Here is a 16,535-nt window from a genome sequence, read left to right as displayed (position 1 = left end):
GGGGGGATCCTGCAGCACAGAAGAACCCCCCTTTAAAGCAGAGCTTCACCCAAAAGATGAAGTTCAGCATTAAGGCTTCCTCCCCCACTCCTGGTGAAGAAATTGCACTTTTGGGGAGCGTGTACCTGATTTTGACAGGTGCCCGGCTTCCACTTCTGCTCCCATTGCCTAGGCGATCAAAAGCAAAAGTTCTCCTCCCCCTCCCTTCAGTCTTCTGGAACATGGGACAGGTCCCAGAAGACTGCAGGACCATTCGAAATCGGGCTGTGAAGTGGCAAGCTGTCCCACAGTTAACATCCAGGCACAGAGGATAGCTGACAGGAGGGGAGAACAGCTGGGGTGAGGACATCGCTGGATTGTAGGACAGTTTTGTGGCTGCTGATCTTTTTACACAGGAGACTGGAGCTCCTCTTTAAGTTTGAATGGGCTGTCAACGCATGGCGATGTCTCAAAAAAAGAAATGTGACTTTTTTCTTTCTTTTTTTTTTAACACATTGCACCAAAACCCACGACATGTACATTGTGGTGAATAATTGGTCATGCCCTGGGATACCATTCTAAATGAAAGGCACTGCCATGCAACAGACTTTGGGCCAGATTCAGGTACATTTACGTTGCTCCGCGGCAGCGTAACGTATCTGATTTACGTTACACCGCCGCAAGTTTACAGCGTAAGTGCCTGATTCACAAAGCTCTTACCAGTAAACTTGCGACGGTGTAACGTAAATCCGCTCGGCGCAAGCCCGCCTAATTCAAATGGGGCGGGCACCATTTAAATTAGGCGCGTTCCCGCGCCGAACGTACTGCGCATGCTCCGTCGGGAAAATTACCCGACGTGCATTGCGCTAAATGACGTCGCAAGGACGTCATTGGTTTGAAGTTAACGTAAATGGCGTCCAGCGCCATTCAGACGACTTACGCAAACGACGTGATTTTTTAAATTTCGACGCGGGAACGACGGCCATACTTAACATTGCTTAGACCACCTAGGAGGCAGCCTTAACTTTACGACGCGTATCGCTACGGAAACGACGTAAATTTAGATTGACGGGCATCGCGGACGTTCGTGAATCGCCGTAACTAGTCATTTGCATATTCTACGCCAACCGCAATGGCCTCGCCACCTAGCGGCCAGCCTAGAATTGCATCCTAAGATCCGACGGTGTAAGTCAATTACACCTGTCGGATCTTAGGGCTATCTATGCGTAACTGATTCTATGAATCAGCCGCATAGTTAGGACGGGCAGATCACAGAGATACGACGGCGTATCAGGAGATACGCCATCGTATCTCTTTTGTGAATCTGGCCCAAAATGTTTGCATGTACCAATAACACATGGTAAATTGCGTTGTACTACAATGCAAAGCTCTGAAGAGGGAGTATTGAATGGTAACAGCAAAATGAACCTGTGTTTACCCAAATCATACAATCACGTGCAAGGCAAAATTACATTTTTTATTTCATTATTTCCCCTGATAAGGTATTTAAAATGGACATTTTTTAAAGCAAATTAAGCCCCATATGCAGTTTTAATGCAGACACATTTTGTTAGATCTCATTCTGCAATCTTGGTGCTTTGCCATAAACTTAATGTATCGTTAAGGGTCAAGCACAAAAAAAAAAAAACACTTGCCCAAGGCAGAGAAAAAAATTGCAGCCTCAGCAATTTATGCTGGTAAGAACATTTACATTATTCTGAGTAATTAAACCCCGTAAGTTCCCGTTAAAGTAATAATGCAACTGAAATGACAGCTGCCCTATGCTGTTTTTTTAACCAAAAGAATATGCAAAAAAGTCCTAATCTAAATAAGAGCTTATGTATATTCAGTGGCATTTTCAGTACATCACATTGTTCCTTGCTTTGTTACTGATCTATGTATGCAAAATGGGATCTGCATTATCGCTTTACGTCTTTATTGGGTGATTACATGTTTACTGACTCATACTGACTAGCCAGTTTTATCCAGATTGTTCAGATTCAGTTCCCCAAATGAAGAATGTCCCACTTTTTGCTCAATCTGTCAAGTAACCTACTAAAAGGTTACTGCCGGTCATTGTTCGGCCATCTCCCTCTCTCTACAGCTCCAACGCCTGGCTTATGTGAGAAGTGGCCCTTAATCGCAGGAGCTGCAGATGAATGATTAGGGATCATAGAAGATATGAATAATGTAGAACCCCAAATCAGTGTTATGTAACAGGCAGAATGGCATTTTTCAGGATCGCCTAAACAGAGGCTGTGAACAGAGCCGCTGTGGAACTACAAATCCCAACAGTCCCAAGACAGTAGTTCTATGGCACTGAAAGAGTCTAAACTTGCATGTATGCCATACGGTGTAGCTGCATGATATACAAATTACTAACATCTGTAGCTTGTATGAAGTATGGGAGGGGGAGATTGTGTAACCTTGTAACAAAATATGTCTACCGAACCTTCTTACACTAAAGGAGGAGAAATCATTTCAGATCTCAGGGAACCCCTGCTAAAATAAATTAATTGGGGATTCAGGGAAACAATATTGCCCTGTTTACATTGGTGGTCAGTGGAAAAAATGCCCCCTTATAGTGGTGGTCAGTGGGAAGAATGTGCCTTACTGGGGTGGTCAGTGGGAAAAAATATCCCTAAGGTGGTCAGTGGAAAGAATGCCCCTTATATTGGTGGTCAGTGGGAGGAGTGCTCCTTATTGCGGTGGTCAGTGGAAAGAATGCCCCTTATATTGGTGGTCAGTGGGAGGAATGATACTTATTGCGGTGGTCAATGGGAAGAGTGTCCTATATAGTGGTGGCCAAGAGGAAAAATGACCCTTATAGTGGTGATCGGTGGAAAGAGTGTGCCTTATAGTGGTGGTCAGTGGAAAGAATGTGCCTTACGGTGGTGGTCAGTGGGAGAAAATATCCCTAAGGTGGTCAGTGAAAAGAATGCCCCTTATATTGGTGGTCAGTGGGAGGAGTGCTCCTTATTGCGGTGGTCAGTGGAAAGAATGCCCCTTATATTGGTGGTCAGTGGGAGGAATGATACTTATTGCGGTGGTCAATGGGAAGAGTGTCCTATATAGTGGTGGCCAAGAGGAAAAATGACCCTTATAGTGGTGATCGGTGGAAAGAGTGTGCCTTATAGTGGTGGTCAGTGGAAAGAATGTGCCTTACGGTGGTGGTCAGTGGGAGAAAATATCCCTAAGGTGGTCAGTGAAAAGAATGCCCCTTATATTGGTGGTCAGTGGGAGGAGTGCTCCTTATTGCGGTGGTCAGTGGAAAGAATGCCCCTTATATTGGTGGTCAGTGGGAGGAATGATACTTATTGCGGTGGTCAATGGGAAGAGTGTCCTATATAGTGGTGGCCAAGAGGAAAAATGACCCTTATAGTGGTGATCGGTGGAAAGAGTGTGCCTTATAGTGGTGGTCAGTGGAAAGAATGTGCCTTACGGTGGTGGTCAGTGGGAGAAAATATCCCTAAGGTGGTCAGTGAAAAGAATGCCCCTTATATTGGTGATCATTGGGAAGAATGCTCCTTATAGCGGTGATCAGTGGAAAGAATGCCCATTATAGTGTTGATCAGTGGAAAGAATGTGCCTTATAGTGGTAATCAATGGGAAGAGTGTCCTATATAGTGGTGGTCAATAGGAAAAATTACCCTTACATTGGTGGTCAGTGGAAAAAATGCCCCTTATAGTGGTGGTCAGCGGGAAGAATGTGCCTTATGGTAGTGGTCAGTGGGAAAAAATATTCCATAGGTGGTCAGTGGACGAATGTCCCATATATTGGTGGTCAGTGGGAAAAAATGCACCTTATAGCCGTGGTCAGAAAGAAGAATGCCCCTAATAGTGGTGGTCAGAAAGAAGAATGCCCCTAATAGTGGTGGTCAGTGCGAATAATTTCCCTTAGACACCTTTCACACTGGGTCGCTTTGCAGGCGCTATAATGCTAAAAATAGCGCCTGCAAAGCGTCCTGAAACGGCTGCTGCCGTCTCCAGTGTGAAAACCCCAAGGGCTTTCACACTGGAGCGTTGCGCTAGCAGGATGGTAAAAAAAGTCCATCTTTGGAGCGGTGAAGGAGCAGTGTGTATACTGCTCCTCCACATTGAAATCAATGGGCACTGTGGCTATACCGCCGGCAAAGCGCCTCTGCCGCTAGCGGGGAGTAAAAGTGGCCCGCTAGTGACCGAATAGCGCCGCGAAACTGACGGGAAAGCGCCACTTAAAATATTGTCGCTTTACCGCCGACGCTGGTAAAAAAGGGGCCTTATAGCAGTGGTCAGTGGGAAGAATGCCTGTTATAGTGGTGGTCAGTGAGAAGAACTTCCTTTATAGTGATAGTCAGTGGAAAAAATACATCCTATATTGGTGGTCAGTGGGAAGAATGCCCCTTATAGTGGTGGTCAGAGAGAAGAATGCCCCCAATAGTGGTGGTCAGTGCGAATAATGTCCCTTATCGCAGTAGAAAAAATGCCCCTTACATTGATATCCAGTGGGAAGAATGCCCAGTTTATATTGAAGAATGCCCCTTATTGTGGTGGTCAGAGAGAAGAATGCCCCTAATAGTGGTGGTCAGTGCGAATAATGTCCCTTATCGCAGTAGGAAAAATGCCCCTTACATTGATATCCAGTGGGAAGAATTCCCCCTTTATATTGGAGAATGCCCCTTATAGTGGTGGTCAGAGAGAAGAATGCCCCTAATCGTGGTGGTCAGTGTGAATAATGTCCCTTATCGCAGTAGGAAAAATGCCCCTTACATTGATATCCAGTGTGAAGAATGCCCCCTTTATATTGGAGAATGCCCCTTATAGTGGTGGTCAGAAAGAAGAATGCCCCTAATAGTGGTGGTCAGTGCGAAAATGTCCCTTATAGCAGTAGGAAAAATGCCCCTTACATTCATATCCAGTGGGAAGAATGCCCCCTTTATATTGGAGAATGCCCCTTATAGTGGTGGTCAGAGAGAAGAATGCCCCTAATCGTGGTGGTCAGTGCGAAAATGTCCCTTATAGCAGTAGGAAAAATGCCCCTTACATTGATATCCAGTGGGAAGAATGCCCCCTTTATATTGGAGAATGCCCCTTATAGTGGTGGTCAGAAAGAAGAATGCCCCTAATAGTGGTGGTCAGTGCGAATAATGTCCCTTATCGCAGTAGGAAAAATGCCCCTTACATTGATATCCAGTGGGAAGAATGCTCCCTTTATATTGGAGAATGCCCCTTATAGTGGTGGTCAGAGAGAAGAATGCCCCTAATAGTGGTGGTCAGTGCGAAAATGTCCCTTATAGCAGTAGAAAAAATGCCCCTTACATTGATATCCATTGGGAAGAATGCCCCCTTTACATAGGAGGTCAGTAGAAAGAATGCCCCCTTACAGTGGTGGTCAATGGGGAAAAAAAGCCCCTTATAATGGAGGTCAGTGGAAAGAATGGCGCCTACAGTAGTAGCCAGAATGCCAACCTTACAGACAGCTAAAAAAATGTGTTGTCATACTGATGGCTCGGCCAAGTGGTGTTGACCCCAGAACTATGCAGGCACCATCACATAGGAGGTCAATCAGCCACAGCTCAAGGACCCCCAAGCAACCTCTGGAGGAACCCTAGGCTTCCACGGCACCCAGGCTGAGGATGGCTGATCTACAGCTTCGATAAACAAACAGTTTGCTCTTGTAGATAGGTCGTTCAGCCCATGAATTCTTATTATCGTGACATGAAAAGAAGTGGTGTAGTGCAATGTTTATTCTTCTATGTGATATTTTACAAAAGTATTGTACAGTATTGTGTTTTGCATATGTACGTTGTTGCTTGTTGGAGTAAATAGATGCCAAACAAAAAATGTTGCTCTTCCTCGTAAACAACAACAATAAAGTATCTCAGCTTGCTTATATAATAGTGAAGAAGTATGAAAATCGGGGAGTCTCAGTTTGAGAAGCCTGGGAGAATTAAGAAGAAAGACTCGCTATTGGGGTCAATTCTTAGATCCAAAGCCAGACTGGCACCAAGTGAGTTCCGAGTCCGATCTCCTATTCTTCATGATATCCTTTCCATCGAATGGTGGCCATACACGCTTCTATTTTATTACCCTGTAGATGTTCAAATCGATCAAAACAATTGACGAGATCACACAGCTACAATTCCCTTCCGATTGATTTAGACTCAGCTTGGATCGTTTTTTTTTCAATCAAACTAAGTCGATCGGACAGGGTGAAAAATGACCGAACATATTGAATCAATTTCGATCAAATTCTGAGGTCAAGTGGTGAAAAACATTGAGAACTTAGTATCATCCAACAAATTCGGATTTCTTGTGGGTGGCATATCCATTGAGTGCGTGGTTGACTATCAAATTGATCGAAAAAAAAAAAAAAATGTTGTTGTTTATGGAAGCTTGTACAATAGAGAAGACAAGTTAGGAGATGCCCATCGCCTTTCCCATCACACACAACCCTCCTTTGTCACCAAGCTGGCACATCTGATGACCTTGGCCGGGTCACAGACCTGCTGGACACCACAATCAGACCATGCAAGGTGACATCTGGCAGGTGACACACAAAAAGCGACAGATGGGGAGAAGAAGAAGAGGAATCATCAATGATTTAAATCCCTCTCAGTAAATGCAATCTTCTTCTTCTAAGAAATCCTGGAGATGTGCCATGGCTTTGGATAAGTTGGAAAATCAGGGCGACTTACCTTGTTAGTGGGTTCCGATCGTGGGTGAGCTCATGAGATCCCCTATTCAGAGGAGTCCCGAGTCTCTCCAGTCCGGACAAAGCTCCTGTGATGCTCTCTCCTCGGTGTGCTGAGATGCTATATGTTTGTCAGTCTCCCCTCTGCACACTATCCCCCCTCCTCCTTTCTCTCTCTGCCTCCGACAGTAAAAAAAAAGGCAGGCAGTGGTTTTTTAACCCGGAGTTCCTTTTATAGATAGGAGGCTGTGCAGTACACCAGGGGTTACTATCGGTCACAGCTGTCCTGCTCAAGTGTGTTTATATGGCTCAGCGCTGGGCTGCCAGCACGTGTAGACAGGCCCCGCCTCTTAAAAGGGCAATCCACTCCATGGCTCCTATATCTGGGGGAGCTCAGCTTGTTTTCGTTTAGAAGAAGACTCCATTTTCCCCCCCAACTTCATTCATTCGTTTCATTTACAGAGGATAATCTATAGAGGATTCTATAGTCTATTCTTTACAGTTTGCTGCTAGGGAGGTCTCCCTGTCTAATGTAGGGATGCGGTTCCTGTTCTGTCTCATGCTTCTCTATAGGACTTCGCTGTTCAATAACAAATGACGTCACCTTTTCCTCAAGCTTTTCAGGCATACATTGTAAAGGGCTGGAGAAGGAACTACAGTATAGGACTACGCTGCAATGATATATTGCTGAGCATGCGCTTTTCATACGGAGGCGCTTATGTGCGTGTCAGAATATACACTCACCGGACACTTTATTAGGTACACCTTGTATGGCAGTGATAATCTTGGCAGCAAATTTCCATTTTGTTTAAGGCCCCGTACAGACGAGCGGACAGTCCGATGAAAACGGTCCGCCGGACCGTTTTCATCGGACATGTCCGCTCGGAGATTTCGGTCTGATGGCTGTACACACCATCAAACCGAAATCCGCGCGGTGATGTGGCGGTGACGTTGACGCCGCCACGTCACCAAACCAGGAAGTAAAATACTTCCACGCATGCGTCGAATCCATTCGACGCATGCGAGAGATATCTGTCCGCTGGTTAGGTGTACTAACCAGCGGACATGTCCGCCGGACAGCTTTCCAGCGGACATGTTTCTTAGCATGCTAAGAAACATTTGTCCGCTGGAAATCTGTCTGCTAGCCTGTACACACGATCGGATCTGTCCGCTGACACTGGTCTGCGGACCAGTTTCAGCGGACATGTCCGGTCGTGTGTACGAGGCCTTAGTCTTAAGTCCCCGTACACACGATCGGATTTTCCGACGGGAGTTGTGTGATGACAGGCTGTTGTCGGATAATCCAAGCGTTTGTACGCACCATCGGACAATACAATTGTCAGATTTTCTGATGGGAGTTCTGTGATGACAGCCTGTTGTCGGATAATCCAAGCGTTTGTACGCACCATCGGACAATTGTCGGATTTTCTGACAGGAGTTGTGTGATGACAGGCTGTTGTCGGATAATCCAAGCGTTTGTACGCACCATCGGACAATTGTCAGATTTTCCGACGGGAGTTGTGTGATGACAGGCTGTTGTCGGATAATCCAAGCGTTTGTACGCACCATCGGACAATTGTCAGATTTTCTGACGGGAGTTGTGTGATGACAGGCTGTTGTCGGGAAATCCAAGCGTTTGTACGCACCATCGGACAATTGTCAGATTTTCTGACGGGAGTTCTGTGATGACAGGCTGTTGTCGGATAATCCAAGCGTTTGTACGCACCATCGGACAATTGTCAGATTTTCTGACGGGAGTTCTGTGATGACAGGCTGCTGTCGGATAATCCAAGCGTTTGTACGCACCATCGGACAATTGTCAGATTTTCTGACGGGAGTTGTGTCGTGATGGGCTGTTGTCGGATAATCCAACTGTTTGTATGCTCCATCAGACAATTTTCCGCGGACAAATGTTGGATAGCATGCTTTTCAATTTTCCGACAAAAATGTGTGTTGTCGGATTATCCGATTGTGTGTACAGAAGTTCATCGGACAAAAATCCAAAGTACAAACACGCATGCTAACCATAACACAACATTAGCAGAAGTTGCCCAAAGGGTGGCGCTAAAGAGCTGAAAAACCACATAGTTTAGTATTTGTTGGCCAACAATTCTTTTCCGCTTGTATGCAATACAGGTTTACGGCCAACGCCCTTCGGACAAAAGTTATACGATTTGTCCGATGGAAATCCGATCGTGTGTAGAAGGCTTTAGTCTTAAGCCCTGTACACACGGGCGAGAATCCTGTTGAAAAAAACCTATCGGTTTTCTCGACGGGATTCCTGGCAAGATGTTCTTGCCAAGCCCTGTGTACAGATGCTCATTCAAAAGAACTGCCGTTTTTAGGCCCCTTTCACACGTGCGGACCACATGTCTGCATTTTCATCCATCCGTTTGCGGATGAAAAAGGGACATACATTGGTCCCTATGTGATTGCGGGTGTCAGCGGATGAACATCCTCTGACACCCGTAATCACCCGCCTCCGCAAAGATCCGATTTTGCGGACGGAAGAAAATCCTATTTTTTCTTCCGTCATCGGATGAACACGGACACACGGTCCGTTTTCATCCGATCCCCCATAGGGGAGAGCGGAGAAAAGACAGGGCGGTCCCTGCACAGTGTGCGGGGACCGCCCTGTCAGCTGACGGCTCAGCAGGGATTTTACGGAGCGATCCCCGCTGAGCTTACGAACACACGGAGGCGGATCAGTACTGATCCGCCCCATGTGAAAGGGCCCTTAGGCATTTGCGTTTAACAGCGTTTCTTTGAAAGCCAAAAAATTGATTCAGACGCAGAAGATTTCCACGTTTCAGACGTCAAACGCGACTAAAGGCGGTAACCCGTGTTTAGCAGTGTTTCGTTTATAGGCATTTTTCATTTTTTGCCATTTAAAAAAAATAAGTATTTGTTTTTTAAACGCAAACGCGGCAAAACGCCACTAAACGCGGCATGTAAACACAGCAAAACGAACGTTTAAAACATGGGTTACTATCTGTCAAATTTTATTATTTAGGTAGTTGTAAAAACATCCCGTGTCTTTTGACTAAAATGCAATTTTCGTTTTTTGTCATCTCAATTGTTTTAGTTTTAGTCGTATTTTAGCCATCTCAATTGTTTTTGTCGTATTTTAGTTGACTAAATTATCACTGCTTGCTAGTACTGGACCCCTTTGCCTTCAGAACGGCCTTAATTCCTTATGGCATAGATTCAACAAGGTGTTGGAAATCTTCCTCAGAGATTTCGGTCCATAGTGACATGATAGCATCACACAGTTGCTGCAGATTTGTCGGCTGCACATCCATGATGAGAATCTCCCATTCCATCGCATCCCAAAGATTCTCTATTGGATGAGATCTGGTGACTGTGGAGGCCATTGGAGTACAGTGATCTCATTGTCATGAAACCAGTGGTGAGATGATTTGAGCTTTGGGACATGGTGCATTATCCTTCTGGAAGGAGCCATCAGAAGATGGGAACACTGTAGTCATAAAGGGATGGACATGGTCAGCAACAATACTCAGGCTGTGGTGTTTAAACAATGCTCAATTGGTACTAAGGGGCCCAAAGTGTGCCAAGAAAATATCCCCCACACTATTTCACTACCACCACCAGCCTGAACCATTGATACAAGGCAGAATGGATCCATACTTTCATGACTGTTGCAGCTGAAATCGAAACTCATCAGACCAGGCAACGTTTTCCCAATCTTCTATTGTGCAATTTTGGTGAGACTGTGTGAATTGTAGCCTCAGTCTCCTGTTCTCACCTGACAGAAGTGGCACCCAGTGTGGTCTTCTGCTTCAAGGTTGGAGGTGTGTGTTCAGAGATGGTATTCTGCATACCTTGGTTATAACGAGTGATTATTTGAGTTTCTGTTGCCTTTCTAACATCTCAAACCAGATGCCCATTCTTCTCTGACCTCTGACATCAACAAGGCATTTTCGAGGTTTGCCGAGGTGAGCCGAGGTGTCCTCGGGCCTTTTCGGTCATTTCTGAGGCTCTCCGGCGCCCCTCGTCTCTGGCCGCATGCGGTATTGCATCCCATTGAAGTCAATGCGGAACAAATTATTTTCGTTTCCATTGACTTCAATTGGGAAACTCGCTTTGATATGCGAGTACTTTGGATTACGAGCATTCTCCGGGAACGGATTATGCTCGTAATCCGAGGTTCCACTGTACATTTTTTTGCAAATCTCTAAGGCATATTTACCTTACCCTCCTGCCAACCGCTCATAGTAAATAATAAACATACGTTGTTAGCTTGCTTCTGGGTTTGTGATTTCAGTCAATGTTTTCTCTGGAAACCTGCAGACACACTGAGATCTGTGAGTAAAAGCAGCACACATTACACTTATTAGGCACACACTTAAAGTGGAGGTTCACCCTAAAACAATTATATAACATTACATCCAGCATACTAACGACATGTACAGTATGCTGGTATTTTTTTTTTTCGCCGTACATACCGTTTAATTGTTATTTTCCCCCCGGCTTCCGAGTTCTGATTCCCGCGGGACTGGGCGTTCCTATTGAGAGGTTAGATGATTGACGTCTGGTGAAAAACTTCCCATGGCGCATAAAGCGTGTCGCCAGTTTTCCGTAAATAGCCGACCTGCGAGTCGGCGCTATACAGCGCCTGCGCCCGCCGTGTAGAGCTGACTGCGCAGGCGCCATATAGAGCCGACTTGCAGGCCGGCTATTTACGGAAAACTGGTGACGCACTTTATGAGACATGGGAAGTTTTTCACCAGACGTCAATCATCTAACCTCTCAATAGGAACGCCCAGTCCCGCGGGAATCAGAACCCGGAAGCCGGGGGGAAAATAGCAATTAAACGGTATGTATGGAGAAAAAAATATACCAGCATATTGTACATGTCGTTAGTATGCTGGATGTAATGTTAGATAATTGTTTTAGGGTGAACCTCCACTTTAACCCATTGATTTCCCCTCGATCAGATGGTCCCCAGCCATCTCTATGACCCTCGGAGGCAGGAAGTGATGTCATATTGTCACTTCCGGCGCTGCAGATGTAAATGTAAGTCTGGTTGGAGCTTCCTTTCAGTTTTTTTTTTTGCTGGAAAGCCTGAGATCTATTTTTTTTTATCTCAGCCTTTCCAGCATAGAGGAGAGATCTGGGGACTTATAGACCCCATATCTCTCCATAAAGAGGACCTGTCATGCCCTATTCCTATTACAAGGGATGTTTACATTCCTTGCAATAGCAATAAAAGTGTTAAAAATTTTTATAAAAAAATAATCAATTAAAAGCACGCCTAGGTCGCGCTCGCATGTGTAAACAGTGTTCAAACCACACATGTGAGGTATCGTCACAAACGTTAGAGAGAGAGCAATAATTCTAGCCCAAGACCTCCTCTGTAGCTGTAAGCCTGTAAAAAAAAATTAAACCTGGCTTATGGAGATTGCTTAGTGTCTGCTGCCATTTTACAAGCGTTCACAATTTTAAAGCGTGACATGTTAGGTATCTATTTACCCAGCGTAACAACATATTTCACATTATGTGAAAAAAATTGGGGAAAATGTGTTTTTTTTCATGAAAGTGTTTTTTTTTTTAAAAAAAGAGTTTAAAAAATGTCTGCACAAATATCGTTTGACATAAAAATTGCAACAACCACCATTTTATTCCCTAAGTTCTCTGCTATAAAAAATATAATGTTTGGGGGGTTCTAAGTAATTTTCTAGCCAAAAAAAAAAAAAATTTCCATATAAAAGAGAAATGTCAGAATTGGCCAGGTTGGCAAGTGGTAACCAGAACTAGACTTGCCTTATGAAGAGTTTATGAGCAATCTCCATTAGCAACTGGGAACCTTTGTGTATATATATATATTTTATAATGAGAAACAAGGATTAGTTTGTATGCAATATTGTTGTTGGTAATGGTTGGTTAATATAGCTAGTTGTACACATATGACAGGCTTTAGATTGAGAACCTAATTCATTTAACAGTTCCTTTTGATCTGCAGGAATGTTAGGTGTGTGTGATATGGGAGACTATTTACCTATCGTAAGTTCAAAGAAAGAGATACCATCTCTAAGTTTAATACTGTAGTGAAGACCTGACAGGGCCAAATTCATTAGCTAGATAAAGACCTTGTAGTCCCCTGTGTTAAAGCGGAGTTCCACCCAATTTTGAGAGGTGGATAATGGGGATGTATTACGTTCAAGAGATAATGGGGGGGGGGGGTATTACGTTCAAGAGATAATGGGGGGCCAGGCCACAGCCCAGGACGTCACATCCTTTTCTGTGGCAAGCCCCCCCCTATTGTTTTCTGGGACCTGTGTGTGTCCCAGAAGACAAGCTGGCCATTCACAAAGCGCCGCTCGACTCGCGCATGTGCAGTCAGAAACCCTGAGTTAGGCCGCAAGGCTCCACTACCAGTTTCCTTGGAATGGCAGCACCTGCGTCCGATCTGATGGATGGATCGGCCTCTGGGGACCAACATCACGGGCTCCCTGGACAGGTAAGTGTCCTTATTAAAAGTCAGCAGCTACAGTGTTTGTAGCTACTTACTTTGATCAACCCTTTATCCAAGTCAAAAAAACATTTGATATGCAGAGAATATTTCTCTGATCTGTTCAGGAATGGACAATTTGCCCTGGCTATGATCTTGCATAGTTAAGTGCCCCATTCAAGAGAAGGTGATGACCTTCTCTTTAATTAATGTTTCTTCTAACTAATTACAGTGGAACCTCGTATTGCGAGTAACACGTTTAACGAGCGTTTCGCAATACGAGCTTTTTTTTTCCAAAAGTGTCTCGCAAAACGAGCAGGATTCAAGCCTCTGCGGTGTGCAGTACTGCATTTGGCCAGAGGTGCGGGGGCACCGGTGACACTCGGAGACGTTCGGAAATACTTGGAATACTCTGTTCCCGAGTGTTTCCTGAGCCTTTCCAAGGGTTTCGGACTGCATCCGAGTATTTCCGAGTCTCTCCAGCGCCTGCCCCACCTCTGGACACATGCAGTATTGCATGCAATAGAAGTCAATGCGGAACAAAATATCTTCATTTTCCTTTGAATTCTATGGGGAAACTCGCTTTGATATGCAAGTGCTTTGGATTACAAGCACTAGACTATCATAGGCTGGCTGCATCTCCATGGACTAATATAGGCTGTCTGCTGCTCCATTGACTATCATAGGCTGCCTGCATCTCCATGGACTAACATAGGCTGCCTGCATCTCCATGGATTAACATAGGCTGCCTGCATCTCCATGGACTAACATAGGCTGCCTGCATCTCCATGGACTAACATAGGCTGCCTGCATCTCCATGGACTAACATAGGCTGCCTGCATCTCCATGGACTAACATAGGCTGCCTGCATCTCCATGGATTAACATAGGCTGCCTGCATCTCCATGGACTAACATAGGCTGCCTGCATCTCCATGGACTAACATAGGCTGCCTGCATCTGCATGGACTAACATAGGCTGCCTGCATCTGCATGGACTAACATAGGCTGCCTGCATCTCCATGGACTAACATAGGCTGCCTGCATCTCCATGGACTAACATAGGCTGCCTGCATCTCCATGGACTAACATAGGCTGCCTGCATCTCTATTGACTAACATAGGCTGCCTGCATCTCCATGGACTAACATAGGCTGTCTGCATCTCTATTGAATAACATAGGCTGCCTGCATCTCTATTGACTAACATAGGCTGCCTGCATCTCCATGGACTAACATAGGCTGCCTGCATCTCCATGGACTAACATAGGCTGCCTGCATCTCCATGGACTAACATAGGCTGCCTGCATCTCCATGGACTAACATAGGCTGCCTGCATCTCCATGGACTAACATAGGCTGCCTGCATCTGCATGGACTAACATAGGCTGCCTGCATCTCCATGGACTAACATAGGCTGCCTGCATCTCCATGGACTAACATAGGCTGCCTGCATCTCCATGGACTAACATAGGCTGCCTGCATCTCCATGGACTAACATAGGCTGCCTGCATCTCTATTGACTAACATAGGCTGCCTGCATCTCCATGGACTAACATAGGCTGTCTGCATCTCTATTGAATAACATAGGCTGCCTGCATCTCTATTGACTAACATAGGCTGCCTGCATCTCCATGGACTAACATAGGCTGCCTGCATCTCCATGGACTAACATAGGCTGCCTGCATCTCCATGGACTAACATAGGCTGCCTGCATCTCTATTGACTAACATAGGCTGCCTGCATCTCCATGGACTAACATAGGCTGTCTGCATCTCTATTGAATAACATAGGCTGCCTGCATCTCTATTGACTAACATAGGCTGCCTGCATCTCTATTGACTAACATAGGCTGCCTGCATCTCCATGGACTAACATAGGCTGCCTGCATCTCCATGGACTAACATAGGCTGCCTGCATCTCCATGAACTAACATAGGCTGCCTGCATCTCTATTGACTAACATAGGCTGCCTGCATCTCCATGGACTAACATAGGCTGCCTGCATCTCCATGGACTAACATAGGCTGCCTGCATCTCCATGGACTAACATAGGCTGCCTGCATCTCTATTGAATAACATAGGCTGCCTGCATCTCTATTGAATAACATAGGCTGCCTGCATCTCTATTGACTAACATAGGCTGCCTGCATCTCTATTGACTAACATAGGCTGCCTGCATCTCCATGGACTAACATAGGCTGCCTGCATCTCCATGGACTAACATAGGCTGCCTGCATCTCCATGAACTAACATAGGCTGCCTGCATCTCTATTGACTAACATAGGCTGCCTGCATCTGCATGGACTAACATAGGCTGCCTGCATCTCTATTGACTAACATAGGCTGCCTGCATCTCCATGGACTAACATAGGCTGCCTGCATCTCTATTGACTAACATAGGCTGCCTGCATCTCCATGGACTAACATAGGCTGCCTGCATCTCTATTGACTAACATAGGCTGCCTGCATCTCCATGGACTAACATAGGCTGCCTGCATCTCCATGGACTAACATAGGCTGCCTGCATCTCCATGGACTAACATAGGCTGCCTGCATCTCTATTGAATAACATAGGCTGCCTGCATCTCCATGGACTAACATAGGCTGCCTGCATCTCTATTGAATAACATAGGCTGCCTGCATCTCCATGGACTAACATAGGCTGCCTGCATCTCTATTGAATAACATAGGCTGCCTGCATCTCTATTGACTAACATAGGCTGCCTGCATCTCTATTGACTAACATAGGCTGCCTGCATCTCCATGGACTAACATAGGCTGCCTGCATCTCTATTGAATAACATAGGTTGCCTGCACGCAGCTCCATGCTGCTCCAGATGCATAAACAAAGGGCTCTTGCACGCGGTATGAGCCGCTGCGCCCATGCCCTTAAAGATAGTTCATATGTATTATTTAACTCGAGCATCCATAAATCTGTCAATTTTTATCACATCCAAAAACAACTTTAATTTATGGGGAAAACCAGACTTAGTACTGAAATATGATAATGCGCTAAAACAGAACATTATCCCAGTACATTTTCCTTATCATAGGTTCTTAATTTTGATTTCGAAACTTGATGAACTTGATTGCACATGACCTGACTGTTACCTTTTCTAACACTCCTCTGCTGTGACTAGTTTAAAAATGCTGAATATAAATTTGAGGCTTCAGCTGTAAGATAACAGTGCGACAGAGGTCTATGCTGTATACAGTAACTAGGCTGTCTCAATAGAATTACAAAGGTTTGGGCAGATGAGACAGTTCATACACAGTATATGTATGTATAACCAGGGCTTGTGCCCTGACACTGGTACAGGCACCTCCATCTGGCACTGTTCCGGTTTGCAGAGCTACTAAGCATCTTATTGGTCACTTGACTTCATTGAGGATGCAAGAAAGGTGGTACTTGTT

At 45.2% G+C, this 16,535-nt stretch overlaps 1 protein-coding gene across 4 annotated transcripts in view; it reads right to left on the bottom strand.

Moving 5' to 3' along the window:
* ABCA1 (ATP binding cassette subfamily A member 1) overlaps positions 1 to 6,935 on the bottom strand; it is a 149,433-nt gene extending 142,498 nt beyond the window's left edge. For 3 of the 4 annotated variants that reach the window (XM_040359419.1, XM_040359427.1, XM_040359436.1), the window contains exon 1: positions 6,657 to 6,935. The gene's annotated coding sequence lies outside the window, so the exon portion shown is untranslated. The remainder of the gene's footprint in view (positions 1 to 6,656) is intronic. The other variant, XM_040359444.1, reaches the window with a different exon arrangement.
* Positions 6,936 to 16,535: the final 9,600 nt, after the last annotated feature.

The sequence above is a fragment of the Rana temporaria genome, chromosome 1, assembly GCF_905171775.1.
Source record: "Rana temporaria chromosome 1, aRanTem1.1, whole genome shotgun sequence".
Taxonomy (NCBI): Eukaryota; Metazoa; Chordata; class Amphibia; order Anura; family Ranidae; genus Rana; species Rana temporaria.
The sequence above is the reverse complement of the archived record's forward strand: the minus strand, read 5'-3'. Positions and strand labels throughout refer to the sequence as shown.